This window comes from Humulus lupulus, chromosome 5 (genome assembly GCF_963169125.1).
Source record: "Humulus lupulus chromosome 5, drHumLupu1.1, whole genome shotgun sequence".
NCBI lineage: Eukaryota > Viridiplantae > Streptophyta > Magnoliopsida > Rosales > Cannabaceae > Humulus > Humulus lupulus.
Window position 1 is genome coordinate 223,454,044 of NC_084797.1, and position 16,103 is coordinate 223,470,146.

The window sequence follows — 16,103 nt, forward strand, 5'->3', positions numbered from 1 at the left end:
TTACCTACCAATATTTTACCTACCAATATATATTGGTAGGTAAAGGGAACCTTTACCCACCAATATTTATTCGTAAGATTTATTGGTAGGTAAATATTGCCAATATTATAATATTTTAGAAGGATGACTATCTACTAATAATATGGGTAAGTAAAGAGTGTTACCCTACACATATACTGGAGGGAAATTTTTTTGCATTTGGCGCCAATGTTTCCCTCTTATTATTTTAATTTTTAATAAAAATGATGCTGAGTTGTGTGATGATGTGTTAAAAATATCCTACATGTCATCTTACTTATTTTTAACATGTCATATTATTTTTAACAAAGGGTACAAATCTTAAAAACAAATAAACATTACAAAAACAAAAATTAAAATTAAATTAATTCTAACTACCAGTAAAAACAAAATCATAACACTACTACAAAATACTCACACTTTTTTAGGACACACACATAAATGCAAGTCCTTAAAAATATTTATGGAGTTTTTAGGACACTCATTGAGAGTCCTGAAAAAATACAATTTTAGGACTCGCAATGAGTGTCCTAAAATAATATGCGAGTCCTAAAAAAATTTGGGCTAAAAAAATGAGTGTTTTAATTAACAATTTTTAAGGACTTGCTTTGCTTTGGGAGTCCTTAATGTATGAGTACATAGTGTATGCTTCTATATCAAAATACAAAACAAAGTGCCATGAATATATTTTGTTTCGCGCAAAAACAAAGTGCCAAAATTTTTTTCATTTCCCTCTCTGTGCCATGAATATATTTTGTTTCCTTCACTTTCAGACCCATACTCGAAAACCCCCCAAACCCCAAACACAGAAACCCCAATGGAGAGACCCATACTTGGAAACCCCCAAACCCCAAAGGCAGAAACCCCAACGGAGAGACCCAAACTCAAACCTCAGTTAGCGTCGAAACCCCAAACGGAGAGACCCAAACCCACGGTAGAGGTATTTCTCCCTCCCTCACCTCTTGTTTTTAATTTTTTTTTTCTCAGCTACTTCTTCTTCTTCCTCAATCATCTGTTTTTTTTTCTTGGGCTGCTGGGTAATCTGGTTCAGCCATCTGCGGTTCTTTCGAGCTCCATCGGATATGGCTCCTCCCATCTCCCTCTACACTTGCACGGCTGACTATTAAGGTATATATATATATTTATTTTGATTTATTATTAATATTGTTAACTTAATTTATTTCTAAATATATGCATATATGTATACAAGCACAGTTTTTGGCTGGTATTGGTGGTGGTGGGCTTGGGTTCTTCGCTGTGAAAATGTCACCGATTCCACTCTCTTAATTTACTAGCACAATTTTTCTTTTAATCGCAATCGCAATCCCTCTGCACTTGCACGGCTGAATTTGATTTGCTACATTCAAGGTTCATAATTAATCAATCTCAGTTTCTTTATTTGCTAATTTTAAATCTTTACCATTGATTTGTGATGTTGCATTTGAAACAGATGGTCGAATTATTTAAAAATATAAGGGAGATGATGTTGCATCACACATTCTCTTTGTCTCTCGCCCTTTACTAGATGACTGTGATGAAGCCTAGACACCTCGTGTTGTGGCTCACTGTCTTCAGGTAAGAGCAACTCTATGTCGAGCCCTCTCTCCCTTTGCATTTAGACTCTTTGTTTCTTTCCAATCAAAGACCTGTATATTTCTTCTCACACTTTCTTTCTTATATTTGATTTTAATATTAGTGCTACAAGAGAAGATGATAAATTTTATTTTTCTTTTATGTATGGGTTTATGGTGTTTGATCATATTTGTACCCATAGTAGAATCTGAAAATAGGGCTGGGCTCACAGAGACAAATATGTGCAATGTGTGTACGGATTTTTTAATTTCATTTTGGTATTTACAACTACAAATTTGTGTGCCATGGGTATTAAATCATGTGCCTAGCACTTTGAATATGGAATCTCTGCAATGGGTATTTGAATTAGCTTTACTTTTATATATAACTTCATTATTTATTGAGGTAACTCTGTAGGTTCATACGAATGTGATGGGGTAGCTAGTTAGGATCTTTCTTTAGACCTCTTGGACTATCCATAATCTCATTTATGTCAGCAATTATGTAAGTTCATTCAAATGTATATTGTTCTTTTTTTTATATGTCTGATTTCTTGTTTTTTTTTCTTTTCGTTTGGGATCTAGCTTTTTGAGTTATTATGTTTGCATCTTCCCTAATAAAGGACTGTAGATTGTATTTTATTTGGGAACTCAGCCCTATTCAAGCAAATGCGATCATTTTGTATGACATTGGCATATCTATTTTGTTTATATGCTGATTGGGTTACATACCTTGATGTGTGGTAGTTGGTTCAAAGTTTGTGTTTATATGCTATAATGGCTTTAATTCAACAAGCAAGACTTGATTTGATAAAAATTAGTTGATTGTATATTTATCTACACCCAATTGCAATAACTGCTAAAATACTTAGCCCACTATATATTATGATTTACATTTGCTGTACATAAATTGTTGCAAAAGAATCTCTATAAACATTTATGATCTCATTTGTTAGTGGAAAACTGATCTTAAACACTAAACTTACTAGATTTTTTAATTTTGTTAAATATGGGTGTTGCTGCACTTTAGAAGTACATAGGGAACTTAGGTGGTATATATGTTATATAGGAGCCTTTAATGTTTCCTCAAGCACCTATTTTACTCCAAAAGACTTAAATATGTAAATTATTCCAGAAAACGTAGAAAAGAATGAGGGACCTGAGACACCAGCTAGGACTATGAAGCCGTCTTTTCTCGTAACACTACTCAGGTTTGCTTTTTTTAAAGCCAATAACTATTGATGCTTGGGGACTTTGAAGCCTTCTTTTCTCGCAACACTACTCAGTTTGAATTTTCTGAAGCCAATAACTATTGATGCTTGGTGAAGTAGTATATCATTATCCCTATCAACCATAATACAATTTTTGTCAAGTTATTGATGAGCAAACTCATTATCCCAATAAGTTGCCTACAAGGCAACATTCCAAAGTTTTAAATAATTAATAATTAAGTTGATTATAGAATTTTAAATAACATTACTTGGGGTAATAACATGATATGGAATATACATCTAACTTTTTTATTTTTTATAATGTTAATAATAATGTTTAGGTTAATATTTTGATTGGTCTTAAAACATGGGATCGGTAGCTAATTGCAAGAGATATGTTGTATTTGATTTTTTTTTTTAATTTTCAATATTTTACAATTTTGAATGCATATCATTTTTAATGTAGGTCAGTTTAGACACAATGTTTGATGTACAGATCAAGAGAATACATGAGTACAAAAGACAGTTGCTTAATATCCTCGACATTATCCATCGATATGATTGTATCAAGGTGACATCATTTAACTTTGACACAATATACTAGAGTTACAAGGTCCTGTTACTGCCTTTACTCATGCATACTTATTTCCTGCAACTTTTCAAGCCTCTTTCTTCTTATCATTGTTAAGTGTCATTGAAGTGGTCATAGTTTTCTATAGCTATCAAATAATTTGTTTGCAGTACCGTGGATCTCTCTTTTTCCTTCTTTCACTACATGCTAATTGTTGGGAATACATTATTCTAACACCATTTGGAATTCGCATAATTAAATCTTGTGTCAGTTAATGATCACTTGTATAAATGATTATTACAAGTGTAAGTGGTGCAATTAATTGGATCTGTATACTAATGTATTCTCTTCTCTTTTTTTCTTTTTTCTTTTTCCTTTTTGGGGTATAAGTATTTTCCAGTAAGTAGCTAATAGTTGGTTCTTCCCTTTCCAGAATATGAATGAGAGTGACAGGAGGAAGGTTGTACTGTGTGTATTTGGGCATATGGAAAGAATGAGAGATATGTTTCTAAAGACATTTAGTGAGATCATATGCTTTACTAAGTGTTTTTTATTGCTTGACCATTCAGAACTTTATTTTATCTAAGAACCTATGCACATTGTGTGAGCGTGACTGTTTCTATGCAGCACTGCAGGGCATGAGGCCTCAGGAACTGGTAGCATGAAATTTCTTATGAATGGATGTCTACTCTTAGCTGCAGCTGATGGTTCAACAGTTGAAATTATTGAAGAAATTGGGGCAGAAAATATGGTACTATTATTATTCTTGTTATTTTGAATACCTCTGTTTATCATAAAAAATATGATGTCATGGGTTGAGCAGAGAAAAAATTCATTCAGAAATATTCAATAGTCATTTCAAGATGGTTGAAGCACTAAGCATGATGTCTGATTATTTTCCTATAAGATGTGATTGCTTTTCCTGTCCATGCATTGTTCACCCAATATTGGTTGTGTGGGGACAAATTTCTGAGTAGAGTTCTTCTGTTTCTTTTTCTAGTTTTTGTTTGGTGCAAAGCTGGATGAAGTTCCCATCTTGCGTGAGAGAGGACCCAACACGAAAGTGAATCTGCAATTTGCACGGGTTGTGAGGTAGTACCTGTTTTCCCTTTTCACTGCCAGTTCATTATCATTTGATCATCAATATCCCAACAGATGCTTGCCACAGCTAATTTAGTGAACTAGTCACATGCAATTTCTAACTGACAGTAAAACTAGCTTTCAGATAGATAGTTCGACTTACCGAATCAAATTTGCCGAAGTATTCAATATTGTGCTTTTGTCCAGCCTTTGTTTTGGACGGCCAAAAAATTAAAATTCTGATGCTTGCTCGAAGCATACCTTGATAGGTTTTCCTTAGAATAGGATCAACCTGTTAGACCCAAACACAATATTACAAAGAGTGGAGAATGGTCCCAGAAGATGTGAGAGCTCCATTGCGACACTATCTTTTGGTAAGTCATTTCACAATATTACATTTATATCTGTAATATTTATAATTAATATTGTTTTATGTTATAGGAACATTTTGACATCAACTTGAATGATGAGACAACTAAAAAATACATTGATGAACAAATGAAAAAAGCTTGGAAGGGTCATTGTGGGTAATCAACCAACTTATGAAGAGTTAGTTGAACGACTTAATGATACAACTTCCCGCCTTAATGCTACTAACGAACAACTTAGTGTAGTTGTGGATATAATTCGTCATAAAAATTTGATGGCACCGCCCCGACCACCTCCAACAGACCAAGCTTCAGATGCAAATTTAAGAGAGTCACCATCTATTTCAGTTCGAGAGTCACAAGATGATTCTTAGTTTATTTACATTAATTTACTAAGGAATGAACTTTATGAAGTTTTTTTTTATTTTGGTAGGGGTAACCTTAAAATGATAACTTTATGACTTATTTTAGTATTGAACATTATAAAGAATTTTAGCATTAAACATTTTATTATTGAATGGTTTTTTTCTAGTTTATTTCTAATATATAACATTTATAAATAACTGTTATTATCTTTTACCTACACATAACCATTAAATTTGAACAAAATATAAATTGCGTAACAAACCAATAAAATAATGCTATGTGGGCTAATAAAATGACACCACGTAGTGTTGATGCTCATAATCTCATCGAGAGAAAATATGAGGCCGAGGCAAGGCCCTTGGGCCACCGTCGTCTCGGGAAGCCATCGCACCATCACGACACGAGTCTGGGTTCATTCCTCGTGGAGTCGATGCCAGGTGGCCCACATTGGCAAGGCATAGGTGCCAAGGCTCAGTAGCCTCGCGAGGCCCATCTCGCCCATGCACCTCACCTCGCCCATTCGCGAGGCCCCTCACGCACCTGCACCTCGGCCATACGCGAGGCCCATCTCGCCCATGCACCTCGCCCGTGGCCCCGCCTTGCCATCTAGGCCCGCGCCCCGGAGTGGCCTCGCCTCGCCATCTTGGCTCAAGTGGCCTCGCTCCGGAGTGGCCTCGCCCGTGGCCCCGCCTCGCCATCTTGGCTCAAGTGGCCTCGCTCCGGAGTGGCCTCGCCTGTGGCCCCGCCTCGCCATCCTGGCTCAAGTGGCCTCACTCTGGAGTGGCCTTGCCCGTGGCCCTGCCTCGCCATCTTGGCTCAAGTGGCCTCGCCCGTGGCCTCGCTCCGGAGTGGCCTCGCCCGTGGCCCCGCCTCGCCATCTTGGCTCAAGTGGCCTCGCTCCGGAGTGGCCTTGCCCGCGGCCCCGCCTCGCCATCCTGGCTCAAGTGGCCTCGCCCGTGGCCCCGCCTCACCATCCTGGCTCAAGTGGCCTCGCTCGTGGCCCTACCTCGCCATCCTGGCTCAAGTGGCCTCGCCCGTGGCCCCGCCTCGCCATCTTGGTTCAAGTGGCCTCGCCCGTGGCCCCGCCTCGCCATCTCGCCCCTGGCCACGCGTGAGGAGGAGGGCCTCGCGAAGGAATGTGAGCCACGCAACCTGGTAACCACATGAGCGGAGCCATGCACCAAGGGAGCCACGCCATTAAGGGAGCCGCACCACCAAGGGGGTCGCTAAGAGGGCGTCTCGCTACGCATCCTTAGACATCTGTCAAGGCCACATGCCTATCAACCAGACTTGTGAGTGATCTCGGAAGGCTTCAGGCATCTCGTGCCATGGATCCAAGATCTCCACCTCACGCCGGGACCATAACACATACCCAGGGTCCCATTCCTTACACCTTGAGACCGCTATGCCTAGAGGCTCCAGTATGAGTCGAATGGGACATACTTGTACGACCTAGTACTGAGTACGGATACCAGTGCCAGTGAGACTGCTGGGGTAAGAGTCATGGTCCGTACGTCTACGACCAAAGGTCAGAACCGACACCACTACCTCCTGCACCACTACGCCTGCCACCACTCATCAGATATGGGTACAGACAAGTAGTGGAGGCATTCTCCTGACATCTGCTCCTGTGCTGGATGTACGACCACAACCTCTGAAGCCACTCCCCTAACATAGTACTTATGTATCCCATGGTCTCCTGGACCACTATGTATCTAAGGCCATTAGAGCCTACTATAAAATGAACTCTAAGACCACCTGAAAGGTTGTTGGGAGTTTTACTGTAGCAAAGGCTTGAGAGTTAATGAAATATTGATTGATTTCTCCATTGTTATCCTGTCATAATTCTTGAGTTATTGCTTTGATTTCTATAGATTTTTTATTGACGATCCTAACTTAATAATTTCTTCCAACTCAACTTAGTTGACGAGTTCTCACCGTCAACAGTTTGGCGCCGTCTGTGGGAACGTTAGTCTCAAGCTACTGTTCCACCATTGTTTCCGGCAAGAAGAAGATGCCAAGACGTTCAAAGCGACTGAGGGAACCACGAGAGGTAGAGGTTCACCTGAACGGAGTCCAGCTGAAGGCCTCCATGAAGGACGCTCCTCCACCTAGAGACGTGGAACCCCTTAAGGACCCTGAGGTTCACGGAGGTGATAGAGTGGCCTCGTCACCGGCCGCTCCACCTGGAGAAACTCCTCCAAGAGCACCACCGAGAAATGCTGATGAGTTCCCTCCTCCAAAACCACCGCAGGCACCGAACTCTGGCCGGCAAGACCCGGGCCCTTCTGCCCATAGGCATGATAAGCACCCCCGGGTCCACTCCGTGAGCTCGAGTTTGAAATCCCGGTTTTACGAGGAGGAAATATGTGAGCTCCACCGTAAGAACCAAAGGTTGGAAACCACCTTGGAAACACATGCAAGAGGTCCTGAACGGCCTGCTGCAGGGTAATTCGAGCGTAACCTTGCCTAAGAGGAAGGAGAAGGGCGAGGATGGGGTGGAGACCACTGTACCGGTAGATGATGGGAGAACTCGACATTCAACCAGTAACACCCCCCGAACGAAGCAACGTGGTCACCCTAAATCGCCTAAGCAGGACTAGAAGCCAGCGCCGAGGACCAACGCTGCCCCTCGCAATGAGGATGAGGTCACCTCTAAAAGAGCACCCTCAGACTTGCGGGAGGAGCTCAATAAGAAGAGGGCGGGCAAAGGGACCACGCCCCCTGTGGCACCTCGAGAAGGCAAGGGAAAGGCGGATCTTAGCCCGTTCGCTTTGAGGGACACCCTCAGCAAGAGGAGACAGGACCCAGACACGGAGATGAGGAGCCTGCGGAGCAAGATCGTCACCGCTTCAGGCGGCCAGGCCTTTGAGGAGGACTTCGACCATGAGTCGCCCTTTGTGAGAGAAATTCAGGCAATCCGACTCCCTACCAATTTTAAGGAGCCCAATATGACCCCATACGAAGGGAACACGGATCCGAAATACCACCTGGATGCGTCTAATGATCTGATGAAACTGAGGGGGATCGGAAGTGGTGCCAGGTGCCATTGCTTCGCTGTTACTCTGAAAGGACCCGCCTACAAGTGGTTCAAAAGACTAAGGCCGGGGTCCATCAGGTCCTGGCAGCAGTTTTCTGACGAATTCCTCCAACAGCACCATGCCGTGCGGGACTACACGATTCTAGGTACCAGCCTGGCCAACGTGAAGCAAGGGGAGAATGAGAGCCTGAAGAGCTACATTCACCGGTTCAATATGGAGGCCGCAAAAGTGGGGAGCCTAACGCGCCGAGAGTTAAAAATGGCCATTACCGCTGGAGTGCTCCCAGGAAGCAAGTTGTGGGACAACATGTTGAAGAGGGAAGTCACTGACTTAGATGACTTCTATGAGAGAGCGCAGAAGTACATCCGTGTGGAGGATGGCCACGCAAACCTAAAGGCGGGAAAGGAGGAGCCCCACGTAAAGCCCCCAATAAGGACGGGTCGAATGTAGCGAAGAAGAAAAGGACGTACGATGGGTCAAGAGATGACCAGCAGAGGAAAACCAAACGAGGGGGTGATCATAGGCAAATGGCTTATACTTACTATACGAACCTCACAGATACCAGGGAGCATATTTACATCACCAACGAAGATCGAGTGCCCTTCAAAAAGCCCCCACCAATGAGAAAGGATCGGTCCAAAAAGGACCCCAGTAGATACTGCAAATACCACAAGGACATCGGACACACCACAGCAGAGTGTATCCATCTGAAGGAGGAAATTGAGGAGCTCATCCGCCGGGGACACCTGTGCCGTTATGCCAGGAGAGAAAGGCAAAGGCCAGAGGACGAGCCCGCGGTACCCCAGGCACAAGAGCGAGCCCCAGAAATACAGGGGGAGGTCCGAACCATTTTTGGAGGTCCAGGATTTGGGGGAGACTCTCGGAAGGGGCGAGATAGATATGCTAGAGAGGCTCGGCGAAGTCCGCCCCCCTGCGTCATGAGTTTAGAACAGCGACCCCCAAAAAGTTTCAAGGGGGAAAACGACTCGAAAACATTCACCGAGGAAGATGCGCGGGGGGTACACTTTCCCCACAATGATCCGCTGGTGCTGACAGTTCAATTGGAAAATATGCGTGTGCATCGAGTCCTAGTGGACAACGGGAGCTCAGTAGACATCCTATATCGCCCTGCCTTGGAGAAGATGGGACTGGGCATTCGTCATTTAAAGCCCTGCCAGTCGTCCCTATACGGATTCACAGGGGACTCAGTGCAACCCCTTGGAATGATCGAATTGACACTTACCATGGGGGAGCAACCCCGGCAGACTACAGTCATGTCTAACTTTGTTGTAGTATATTGTGCATCAGCTTTCAACGCGGTATTGGGGAGACCCTCCCTAAGAGAATTGAAAGCCATAACCTCAATATATCACTTGGTTGTCAAGTTCCCGACTCCAGGAGGGGTCGCTAGTATGAAGGGAGAACAGAAGGAGGTGAGGGAGTGCTACAACACCTCACTCTGCGCGCCTGCAAAACCGCGGGAGCCAATGGCCATGGTGATACATGAGTCGCTACGTATGCCCACGGGGGGTCCGCAGGAGCTGGACCCTCGGGTCATGGATGAGTCAAGAGCAGAACCAGTAGAAGAAGCAGAGGAGGTTACGGTGACGGAGGAACCCCTAAGGAAATTGAAGATAGGGAGAAGCCTGGAAGGTGACGTGAAGGAGGAGTTGATGAAACTTTTGAAAGATAATCTAGACGTGTTCGCATGGAGTCATGAGGACATGGTGGGTATAGACCCCGGTATGATGTGCCACCACCTGAATATCTCCCCAGAGGCAAGGCCCGTCAGGCAAAAGAGGCGGGCGCTAGACCCAACAAGATACGCATCATTAAAAGAGGAGGTTGACAAGCTGAAGGCCAACGGGTTCATTCGTGAGTCTTACTACCATGTGTGGGTATCGAACCCAGTACTCGTGTCGAAGCCGAATGGGAAATGGAAAACTTGCGTCGATTTCACGAACCTGAATAAAGCTTGTCCTAAGGACAGCTTCCCACTTCCCAGGATAGATCAGCTAGTAGATGCGACGGCAGGACATGAGTTACTGAGTTTCATGGACGCCTACTCAGGATACAACCAAATCCCAATGAACCCGGCAGATGAAGAGCACGCGTCATTCATTACAGACAAAGGGCTCTACTGTTACAAGGTGATGCCCTTCGGGCTCAAGAACGCGAGAGCCACCTATCAGAGGTTGGTGAATAAAATGTTCGCCAACCAGATAGGAAGGAATATGGAGATGTATGTGGATGACATGTTAATGAAGACCAAAGAAGCAACAGAGCTCAACAAGGACTTGGGTGAGATGTTCGACACACTCAGGAAATACCGGATGAAGTTGAATCCAGTCAAGTGCACCTTCGGGGTATCCTCAGGAAAATTCTTGGGCTTCATGGTCAATTCCAGAGGCATCGAGGCCAATCCTGACAAGATAAAGGCACTAATAGAGATGAGCCCGCCAAAAAATAAGAAGGAAGTGCAGTGCCTAACGGGAAGGGTGGCGGCCCTTAATAGGTTTATTTCAAGGTTCACCGACACGTGCCTCCCATTCTTAGACATCCTCAAAGGGAGCAAAAAGTTCGCTTGGGATGAAAAATGTGAGGAAGCGTTTGTCAAGCTGAAAGAGCACCTGGGGAAGCCACCCCTGTTGGCAAAGCCAGAGAAGGGCGAGAAGCTGTACCTGTACTTGGCGGTGTCTGAGCATGCCATCAGCGCAACCTTGGTTAAAGGAGAGAAGAAGCAGCAACAACTCGTATACTATATCAGCAAGCGTTTGGTGGACGCGGAGAACCGGTATCCGGAGATCGAAAAATTGGCCTATGCATTAGTAGTGGCTTCGAGGAAGTTGAGGCCTTACTTCCATGCACATACAATTGAAGTCCTGACAAATAGTCCTTTGAGGCAGGTCTTACATAAACCTGAGACCTCAGGGAGGCTGATGAAATGGTCAATCGAGCTGAGTCAATTTGACATTGTATACACTCCAAGGGCTTCAATCAATGGACAGGTGCTGGCAGATTTTATAGTAGAGCTCACCCATCAGCCGAATGAAGGAAGGAATGAAGAAGGGGAGCAGCCTGTTATGGAGGAAGAGCTAGGAGGTTTAGAGGAGTGGAGTTTTCATGTTGATGGGGCGTCTAATGAAGGAGGATCTAGAGCGGGCATCATGATGACTAGGCCCGAGGGACACAGAATGTATTGCGCAATCCGATTTGGGTTTGAGGCCTCCAATAATGAGGCAGAATACGAGGCGCTCCTAGCTGGCATGCGTTTAGTCCAGGAACTGAGAGTGACGCGCCTTCATATCTTCAGTGACTCTCTATTGGTAGTATGCCAAGTAAAGGGGGAGTACCAGGCGAGGGGACCCAAGATGGCAGCCTACTTGGAGAAGGTGAAGGGATATTTGGGATGGTTGGTGGCATATGATATAGAGCAAATCCCCAGAGAAAAGAATACCCATGCCGATGCACTCGCAAAGCTGGCGTCTACCAAGGATGGTGATATCTTGGAGTCAATACCCGTGGAGTACTTACCCAAGCCCAGCATCGAAGGTGCGGACGTGCACATGATTAGTGTCCCAAGGGAGTCATGGACCGAGCCAATCAAGAGGTACCTGGAAGAAGGAACCTTGCCTGCAGACAAAAACGAGTCTCGGAGGTTGGTGTATAGGGCCGCAAGATACACCCTAGTAGATGGGGTCCTTTACAAAAGAGGATTCTCAATGCCACTCCTGCGGTGTGTGGAAGAAGAGGAGGCGTTGAAGGTGTTACATGAGATACATGAGGGGGAGTGCGGCAACCACGAGAGCGGACCCTCCACGGCTAGGAAGGCCATGAGACAAGGATACTACTGGCCCTCCATGGAGAAAGATGCGCATGACTTTGCCACGAAATGCGACAAATGCCAGAGGCACGCCAACTACCCTCGGAAACCCCCAAGTGAACTGACCAGCATGACCAGCCCCTGGCCCTTCGCTGTCTGGGGGATAGACTTGATCGGCGCTCTTCCTACAGGCAGGGGTCGAGCGAAATACGCGGTGGTGGCAGTGGATTATTTCACTAAGTGGGTGGAAGCAGAACCCCTTGTGAAGATAACCGCCAGGCACATCACCTCTTTCGTCAACAAATTCATTGCTTGTAGATATGGAGTACCCTACAAAATTATTTCCGACAATGGTACCCAGTTCGAGGGAGGAGCTTTCGATGAATATTGTAGGGAAATGGGCATAAGGAGGAGTTTCTCCGCGGTTGTGCACCCCCAGGCCAATGGACAAGTGGAGGCCATAAACAGGGTCCTTAAGAAGAACTTGAAGACAAAGCTAGAAAAGATGAAGGGAGCCTGGGTAGATGAGCTACCAAATGTGCTGTGGGCTTACAGAACCACCCCACGCACGACTACTGGGGAGTCCCCATTCTCCTTGGTCTATGGGTGCGAGGCAGTGCTCCCAGTTGAGATGCGAGTCGAGTCCTACAGGGTACAGGCATATGGAGACGAGACCAACCGCGTAGCCCTGGCCGAAAGCTTAGACATGCTTGAAGAGAAGAGAGAAAAAGCACAAATGAGGGTGGCAGTATACCAGCAGCGCGCCGCAAGGTACTACAATTCAAGGGTGAGAGAGAGAACTTTCAGAGTTGGCGACTTGGTGCTAAGGAAGGTACTCCCTAACACACGAGACCCAGGCGCAGGAGTGCTGGGGACGAATTGGGAGGGGCCCTACCAGGTTGTTCAGTGCATACCCCCGAACACTTACAAGCTGGCGCGCATGGACGACACCATCATACCCCGAGCATGGAACGCGGAGCACCTGAGGAAGTACTACCAGTAAGGCGTCCACGTCCGATGGTAAAAGGACAAGTGTTGCACACTCTCTTAATGTGATAGGGAGAAATCAAAGAGGTTACTTAGATAGCCTCCTGAGTAGGTGTGAGTCTTTTTATTTCAGTTTTCTATGAAAATCTCATATGTACCGTTGCAACTATTTGTATGAGACTGTTTATTATGAATGTGATGAATGGAACTGCATGTTATGGGTGAAACTGTTCGCAACCTCATGTATTATTTTCCTTCGCTACGTGGGCATCAACCAAAGTGCCTGCCGAAATATATTTCACCAGACACTTGGGGGGCAGGATAGGAGGCGACAGCAGGCGGCTAGCAAAGGGAACCTAGAAAGGGCCCTATAACGAAGGATCCTAAAAAGGGACCCCTTGCCCTCCTAAAAAGGAGGCCCCTAAAAAGGGACCCTCTACCAAGAGGACCCTTAGCCCTCCTAAAAAGGAGGCCCCTAAAAAAGGACCCTCTACCAAGAGGATCCTAACAAGGGCCCTCCATCAAGAGGAAGTGACCCAAAACCAAAGGGACCCCCTATACTAGGGCCTTAAACGAAGTCCTTACAAGGCATCCCTTGGGATCACAAGGATTAGCTACCCTTATGAACACCAAGGGAGGCCATAGGGACTTACAAAAAATGTATGGTGATGATAATGATAATAAGTCTAGAGCGGCCACCAAGCCGCCTAGCCAAAAAGGGTCCCAAAGGAGACCCTTGCAAAAATAGTACTATGAATAACGACGAGAAGGACGCTTCTCGCAAAGAAATAATAAGCACGCGCAAGAAAAACATAAAAGGATAACTAGGACCCAAGGGGTCAAAATATCCTTATAGAAGCAACCAAGAGGCACCAAAAGAGGTCCCAGTGAACCCTCTCGCATGGGCTCCAAAGGACCTCCAGCCTGGTAGATAAAAGAAGGGAACCAACCAAACCCCATCATGCAGGCTTAAAAGGGCCTCAAATACAGTAGAACAGGAAATAAACAGCAACACATATATTTATACATTAAAAAAAAAAAAGAGTTCTTGAGATAGTACAAGAATTACCAAAAGAAAAGTAGCAGTGATAATGGTATTACAAAGTTAAAAAAAAAAAAAGGCAAGACTACTTCAAGGCCTCCTATAGTGGGCACTCCACAAGGCCGCTCGAGCAACAGCCTGTTCACCAAAAGAGGAGAAGTCGAAGTTAGGGTCCTGCCTCCACACATTGTAAAGAGCACGATCTATAGACCTGCGCTCGGTGATGACCCTCTCCGCCTGGAAGCCCTCGCCGCCTCCAAGGAAGCCCTCTCCGCCTCCAAGGAAGCGTTCTTCTCTTGCGCCGACTGTAGTTCGACCCTAAGGGCCTCGGATTCGATCTCCAATTGGGAAACCCTCTGCTGCAACGCAGTCGCAGTAGTTTTGACCCCTTGGAGCTCGCGCTCCAAGCGTCTAGCCTTGCCCTTTAGCTCCTTGATCTTGGCCTTCGCTTTCTCCCTCTTTGAGAGCAAGTTGGCAGACTTAGTCCGGGCCTTTGACAACTTGACCTTGGTTTCGTTAAGCTCATTTTCAAGCTCCTGGACCCGAGCTGTAAGACAGTCCCTCTCAGCAGTAGATGCGGAGAGGGTGCTGGACGTGTCGGCATACCGAAGAGACACAGTGTAGATCTGCACAAAAAAGTCAATGGCGTCAGCAATAAGTAACAAAAAGAAAAACACATGTACATCTATACATAATACTAATCGATGCAAGGTGCAAGAACTCACCCAGGCCGTGGCGCGCCTTAGGGTGTCCCCAAGGTCTGGTTGAGTCACATTCCCTAGACCCCTCCAGTCGGAGACAGGGAGGCCCGAGGCAATATGAATGTAACGCTGCGCATAAGACGAGGCCATCCTAGTCACCCAAGGCTCCGCCTCCGTACTGGGAGCATCTTGTTGGATAGGGACGGACGACCCGCTCGCCGAAGCAGGAGAGGGCGCAGGGAAGGAGAAAAACTGAGACCCTGGTAGATTAGAGGGGGGCTCCGCGAGGTCGACGAAATTAGCCCCCGGTAAGCCAATATCATGGGGAACCTGAGGGAAGGCGTCACAGCCATCAAGGCCAGGGGGAGCGTAACATCCCGCTGCGGCCTGCGGGTCCAGAGATTGAAAGGCCATGTCCTGGTCATAGGAGCTATAGGGGGGGCATCCCCCGGGGGACAGGCGGCGCTGATGAGATCCCCCACATTCAAGGGGGGCATCCTCTGGCTCCCCTTCGGCCTCACAATCGTGTGGGAACGGCGCAGCCGGCGCAGCCGTAGTCTTCTTAGACCCAGTAACTGACCACAGGAGCTTGGGGTCAGAGACCGGGGACAGCTGGTGGCGGTTGAGGTTCGCCACAGTAAATAGGAACACCGCCTTCTTCAGGGCGGAATTTGCATCAATGAGGTTGTTTATAGCCACCGCCTCTAGCCCAATGACCGAAGGATCAGCAAATTGCTCTACATGATCCACGCCAATGTAAGTACAAGCAAGAGTACGAAACAGTAAGTTCTAATAAGAAGAAAAGAAAGACTAGGGCACTTGCTAGGGCCGGCGCGAAAGTCTTCACGAACAGAGAGAGGACCCTCTACCCAGAAAAAGTCTTGTTTCCAAGACCCTGTGTTGGACACTGAGCCCTCTATCAAGGGGAGCTCGTTGTTGGCCTTCTGCAGGTAGTAGAAGCCCTTGGACTTGTGCACTGCCATGAGGTTGTACAGGGAATGCACCTCTTGCGCCGTCGGGGCGCGTTCGACCTTTTCCTTGAACCAAATGAAAAGGCAACTTAGAGTCAACCAACTGTTGGGTGACAGTTGAAGAGGGGCCAAGTCGAAGTAGTTGAGAACCACCACGAAAAATGGGTGCAAAGGAATGGTACCGCCCACCTTCAAAATATGCTCACTCAAAGCCACATGACCCTTCCTAGGGTGGTCGGCCCGGCATGCCTCCTGAGGAGCATATAGGGTGTATTCTGGAGCAACGCAGTATTGCTTCACGATCTCTTTCAATTTGTTCGGAGACACATGTGACATCAGACTGGACACCAGTA

General features: G+C 46.0%; 1 long non-coding RNA gene across 14 annotated transcripts; it reads left to right on the top strand.

The window, feature by feature from the left end:
• The first annotated feature begins 710 nt into the window (after positions 1-710).
• LOC133778244 (uncharacterized) lies at positions 711-5,332 on the top strand. 14 transcript variants are annotated; one of them, XR_009869064.1, is made up of 10 exons: positions 711-958; positions 1,070-1,146; positions 1,234-1,386; positions 1,469-1,593; positions 2,725-2,800; positions 3,267-3,371; positions 3,805-4,122; positions 4,372-4,463; positions 4,590-4,825; positions 4,893-5,332. It is a non-coding gene; the product is annotated as an uncharacterized LOC133778244 (long non-coding RNA). The 14 variants fall into 14 exon arrangements; XR_009869060.1 differs by having other exon boundaries at positions 3,805-3,892; positions 3,999-4,122; positions 4,372-4,825; XR_009869059.1 differs by having other exon boundaries at positions 1,229-1,386; positions 4,372-4,825.
• The last annotated feature ends 10,771 nt before the right edge of the window (positions 5,333-16,103 follow it).